Raw genomic sequence first — 6575 nt, 5'->3', positions numbered from 1 at the left:
CAGGCATTTTTAAGTACTCCATGACTTCAGTCTCTGCAGTGTAGGAAAACTCCTCTTCAAATTCAAAAAAAGTCATTGTGACTGGAGGTGACAGGGCTAAACAATTAGCATGGTTTTAACAGCATCTCTTCTCTTCTCATCTTTGAGCCAGCGGACCTTTAATTTGGGCATTGTGGCAGCAGCCATCAGAGCATCCTTGCTCTCCAAGACAGATGCAAATCTGTCTTTGATTGTCTGTGATATGAAATAGTAGGCTACATTAGACAAACATTTATAGTTCAATTAACAGCTTTTACAGCCTCATAAATTTGGCCTACAGTACATCAGCTATATTAAACTGCAGGCCTATAGCCTGCACTGCAAGCTATTATTTAAGGCGGCACTGATAAAAATGATTTTGTGGTGAAGTAAATACTACAGAAAAAAAACAATGTAATTTACATGAAAAAGTTAGTTCAGGCAAGAATAAAAAAACCGTAAAAAAAAAGTAAATTCTTCATTCAATGTTATGTTTGAGTGAAATGTATTGAAAAGGAAACTTCAACTAAATAGATTTTCAACATTTTCCTAGCCAAATTAAAATTATTTATTTTCTTTGTTACTTTCATTTAACTTAGTTAAGTAGAGTTTACTTAATTCCATATGTGAAATTTACTTTAATTTAATTGTTTTTTTTTCTTCATGTAGGGCCTATTCATTTTATTATTCAATATGTGTTTACCTGTACAATAGCACCAGGCATGCCAGCTGTCATCTGGGAAAGGCCATCCTTCAACGCAAGCAACTTTGACATGAGAATCTCTAAGGTTGGCAGGAGGGTGCCGTAGTAGCAATCATCTTCTCCGTGTAGTATATCTAATGCAGCAGCAAGAGGACTTAACACTGCACAATATTCCTTCAGGAACTGATACTCTCGTTCAGTGATGCTCTTTACACTCAGTCTAGAAAAAAATGGTGTTTAAATCTCTGATTGGGATTTCTGTGATGAGAGACAAGGCCTCATGAGTTGAGTTCCAGCGTGTAGCAGTGGGTATGATGAGCTTTCTTTTTAGCACATCCTCAACCTGGTCTGAAGCCACAGTAGAGCGACATGTTTTTGTCCAGAGAGCTGCACACTTGGCAAGAGCACTTCTGTAAACTGCTTTACAGTCATTGTTACTGGTCAGCCATTTCTCCAGGTCATTTTTTAGTGTGTGTGAAGCACAGTGCAGATGAGGCGGCAGTGAAAATGTCTCATCTGATTCTGTGGAGAGTGCTTCGGCAACATCAGTAGAAGTGACCTCCTCCTCCCCCTCCTCATCAGATGGCTCGTCAGAGTCAGACCCATCATCAGGATGGGATTCAAACATTCTAAAGGCTTTTACAAAATTGCTGCCATTATCAGTGACACATGCTGTTACTTTTTGTGATCGTCCAAAGGATGAATGAACCTGTTCTATTTCGCTAGCTATGACATCGTAAGTGTGTCTTCCTCTCACTCTCTTGCAGGCAAGAGCAGCCTTCTCGTGTTTAAAACTAATGCCGTCTATCCAGTGCACTGTCATTCCCAAATAACTTTTGTTGTTGAGGGACCAAATGTCCACGGTGGTACACACATGATCCAGGGACTCGAACATTCTTTTAAGCTTCGATTCCATATCGGAGTAACACTTATCCATGTAATGTGAAAATGTTTTACTTTCGGACGTTGGCTTGCGAGTCGCGGGTATTTTATCTAGTATTTTTCTAAACCTGGATGATTCAATGGTCGACAGGGGAAGCATGTCTTCTACAATGATCCCTGCAACTAGCCTGTTCATTTCGTTTTGTGTTACCTGCTGCGCTCCAAGACTTGAGAAAAGCTTAGCTTGTTTAGGTGGGGTCGGCTGATGATGAGTGACTCCTTCAAATGACCTGTGAGCAGGATCTTTCACCACAAGTTTTGTATTGCCATGCTGGGCTGACAAATGTTTAGACAGGTTGCTCATCGAGTTGGCAGCAGTTGAAAGACACTTGTCGCCTGGGCATAGTGTGCATTTCACACTAATATTTTTGTCCTTTCGAGCAATAAACTGAAAGTAATGTGAATATCGCCAGTGGCCGAAACCCCGTCTCCGTCTCCATCTCCATCTCCCGCTCCCCTTTGCACCAGCAGCTACGTCAAATCGATCTCTATGGCAACGGCACACATACAGGCACACGCATGCACGCACCACTTAAACAGACAGAACTTTACACAAGGGGAACCACGGCTTGGGTAACGCAGGAAAGCGCGTTCCTATAGTCTAGTAAAATAGTGTAATGCGTTACTTTACTTTGTTACCCAAAAACGTAATATAGTTACTGTAATCCGTTACTTTGTAACTCGTTACCCCCAACACTGATCAAAACAAAACATACTCAACCGTATCAATTGAATGGCTCGAATATATTAGCAAATCATGTTGCGTAGTTGTTCAGCTTGCACTAAATTACGGTGAGGTTTCATTCGGCAAGTTTTATGTGGATGGTTTTTATATTGATGGCACAAATAAAAAAGCATTAGAGTTTGCAGGGTGTTTTTTCACGGCTGTGAACATTGTTATACACAAAGATTTAAATCCATTATTGAAGGTGCCTTATGGTCTTCTCAAAAAAAGAGTTTGTAAGGAATGTAGCTGGAACTATGCTAAACAATCCGATGCTGACGTGATTGCATTCATGTCCACCTACAAACACCCTGAGAGATTGAAACCTCGGGGAGCATTATATGGGGGTAGAACTAATTACATTCAAGCTGTACCATAAGGTAGCAGAAGGTGAGGTCATATGGTATGTGGATTTCACAAGTCTCTACCCGTTTTGTCAGGCTACAAAGGGTTTCCCGATAGGGCACTCACAAATAATTTTCAAAGATTTTGATAATCTTGAAAATTATTATGGACTTCAAGGCCACGGTGCTACCACCCTGAAAACTGCTTCATCCTGTGCTTCCATATCGCGTGAACAAAAAATGGACTTTTCCACTTCGTAGGTTTTGCAGAATTAACAGTGTGCACGACACATTTTTAGCGCTGAACGCGACATCAGACATTTCTCATTTGTGTCAGACACTTCTGCAATCAGTGGTCTTACGCAGATGGGAAAGCTTCCCAGACTTACGACATTAATGTCTTTATCGGAGCTTTTACAATAGCCCATGCACGTTTAGAACTCTACGAGCTTATGAATAGGCTGGTTGATAGGTTGCTTTATTGTAATACTGACAGTGTTGTTTTTACATCAAAAGAAGGTGAATATGAACCGCCACTAGGTCCATATCTCAGTGACCTTACTGATGAAGTCAGACCCAATGACCATATTACCCAGTTTGTTACTTCGGGCACCCAAAAGTTATAGCTTTGTCACAGCTAAGGGTAATGTGTGTATGAACGTGAAAAGGCATAACGCTTAACGCTTTAAACTCCAAAGCCATCACATTAGATTCAATTATTGGGCTTGTTAATCATAATGTAAAGGGGCAGGACGATAGCGGTCATATTCTTGCACACAACGACACTATTGTGAGAAATAAAAAGGATTTGACGTTACGCAATAAGTCATTTGTAAAGAAATTCAAAGTTGTGTATGCTAGCGTGTATTGCTCCCTGACTTTACCACACTTCCATATGGCTTCTGACAACATTTTTGGTGGGGGTGTACGAGACACAGAGGGGTTTACCAATCGATTCCAATGTCTTTTCTCTATGGTTATAGCTGGGCCTAGCAACAGTGGTAAAACGATTTTTTTTTTTTTTTTTTGTGGAACCTCTGTTTGGCCATTGCTTTTAATAACAGCTTTAAAAGAGAGTGGTTTCTTAAGTCTCGCAGACATCTTTTCCCTAATCAGCAAAAAACAGTCACTGTCCTTTTTTTTTTTTTGTGGAAGTATACAGCAGGCTGTTGTGGAAAGTAATGCAGTTCTGAGACGATACTGTTCTGGGGTCTTTGCTTTATAATCAACCTGGATCCACAAAGACAGCTGGATAAACTAAAGGCTGGTACCGCACGCGAGTCTATACACCAGGTAGTGGAGAATGATCTGGATATGACCATAAGAGATATTTTGCACAGGAATGATCTTTAACCGCATGAAAAGGCAAAGATGTATACATTTGTATTGCAGAGATTTTTAACCTTATCTAAGCTAGCGGACAGCGAGACCAACACATTAACATTATCACTTCCATCATCCGAGCATGCTGATAAAGAACTGACGGTGACCATATTCAATGGTCCTGTAATGATCGGTCAGAAGCATATGGATCTATTTGCAGCACTTTATTATAAAGCAAGGTCAACAACAGGCAATGGTCAAACAAGAGCGGCAGGAATGTCAGAGGCAGAAACTATACCAGTCTGGAGTCAGTGCAACATGCAAACAGTCAATGTTCCAGAAGGCGAGATCACAAGGGTAGGCAGCAAAGAATCAGAGAAGTCAAACAGTCCAGGGTCATACACAGAATCAACTCAGAATAGTGGGGGGAAACTATCAAAAATGTCAGCCGGGGCAAAATAAGACTTCGCAGTGAGCATGAAAGCTGGTTAAATAGGCCAGTGATGAGCAACACCTGTGCAGGTAATCAGTCCAGTACGGGGTTATGGGAAATGGAGTGAAGGTTAATACTCAGGTGAGGGTGCCCTCCAGTGGCCATCCGAGAGAGCCACAGAGGTCTGATTCATGACAGGTCCCAAATCACTATGTAAGAAATGCGATTAACTCTTAAAACCAAATCAACACCCCCAATAACCAAATCTTTTTAAAAAAGTAAAGTGTTAAAAATAACTGATGATGGTAATTTTCTTAAAGGTGCTTGCTGTAAGTAGTCGCAAGGGAACACACAGAGAAAATGGGTGTTGCATGAAATTGTTTTAATTGCGCGCACTCTCTCCGGACGAGAGCAGCATGTATCTGTGCACGTGTGTCTGGTTTTGTGACAAAGCAAAGGAAATCTGCGTGAGAGAGCGGAGAGATTCGTGCCCACGCATTATTTTATTGTGCTTTTGCGTTACAACAATGCACTCTCGCTGCTGCTTCTGAACCTCATACACATACTGTATACGCACTGCAAACGGAGTACGTGTGAACCTTGGGCAATAAATATATTTCAGCAGCTGAGGCACCGCTACAATGAGCTCTATGACCAATGCATGGCAAAAAAAAAACCCTGGACACGGGTTTTATTTAATTTTTTTAATTTTTTTGCCATGTGTCTAGACATTTTGTTTGACATCTTTACTTCGAGATTACTTTGACTTATGTCTGTTCTAGAGGCATGTTACAACTTTTTGATAACGCTCTCATTGGTTTTCTTTTGGAATTATGTTTCAAATTTATACAGAATGCATTTATGACTGTAAAGCATGTCTGTGTGTGTCAAAATCGTAATTAAAATTGAAATCGCAAAATTGATCAAAAAATCGTGATAGGTTTTTTTTGTCCATATCGCACAGCCCTAATTTAGGTATATTGTTAAATGATTTTATTGGTGGGTTTTTTTTGTCCATATTGGTGAGCCTTGATTAATTAACGTTTTTTTTTACACACACACACACACACACACACACACACACACACACACACACACACGAGATTGATCGTATACTTAGCGGTGGTTGAGAGCAGTGCTTGTGCATGCCCTAGTCTCACGGCAGGTGAGACACTCTCTTTTTTTTCACAAATAGTGAGGCTGACAGGATGTTTAGCTTATAGGCGATAGCATCGCTGCTCATCAGACAGAATTTGTCTTTACCCCGCGTCATATGAATTTTAATGTCAACGCCATTAAGCATCAGTTTTCCTTGAAAGAAGATATCGTTGTGAATGGGTGCTAGTAGCTAGACAACATTACTGGTGTTGGTAAAGGCGGCTCTCTTTGTCAGACCATGATTTCCTCCAGCGGGGTCCGCTGCATCCATGTGGCCAGCAGTATCTTTATAGAACAATCCAGCAGAGAAGTGTTTCCAGGGTATGTTTGTCATAATTTAGAAGACACTCAATAAGACAACAATAAGCATGTGTGTTTGTGTTCTGTGATATCAAACGGTCCCCCAGTGACACGTCAGCCTGTGAAAATATTGTTGCCCCTGCGTAGTTGATAAGCCCCACAGGGGCTCCATCTGCAATTTCTGTACCATCAGGACCAGTGTTGTTCAGATCGATGTAATCCTCCCCGTTCCCTGCAATAAAAAAACTTCAAAGGTGATGTGTCTGAAATTGCAGATAACGGAGGCACCTCTATATAGGTATTTCTTTCAACAGCAGTTTGTGTCAGAGGAACTGTGAACAGGTCAAGTTCAGATTTAATACATTCTTCTGACATGTGTAGTAATGCCATGATCTAGAATATTGTTTTGACAGATCTCTTTGACTTTGCCGTTGTAACACATTTTGCTGTCTCCTTGCGCTTTACGATTGAGGCCTTCTTAGGGGTGCGTTTTCTTTTCTTCTGTGTTTGACCACTCCTCCTGGTCTCCGGAGGCCTAGACATTCTTTTGCGAGACATCACCATTAGTCCAGATCCACCTTGAGCGTTATTGTTGTCAAAGGGGTGTGTTAGTGTATTGCTAACATCACT

Source organism: Cyprinus carpio, chromosome A3 (genome assembly GCF_018340385.1).
Source record: "Cyprinus carpio isolate SPL01 chromosome A3, ASM1834038v1, whole genome shotgun sequence".
In the NCBI taxonomy this organism is placed as follows: Eukaryota; Metazoa; Chordata; class Actinopteri; order Cypriniformes; family Cyprinidae; genus Cyprinus; species Cyprinus carpio.
Note: the sequence above shows the minus strand (reverse complement) of the source record.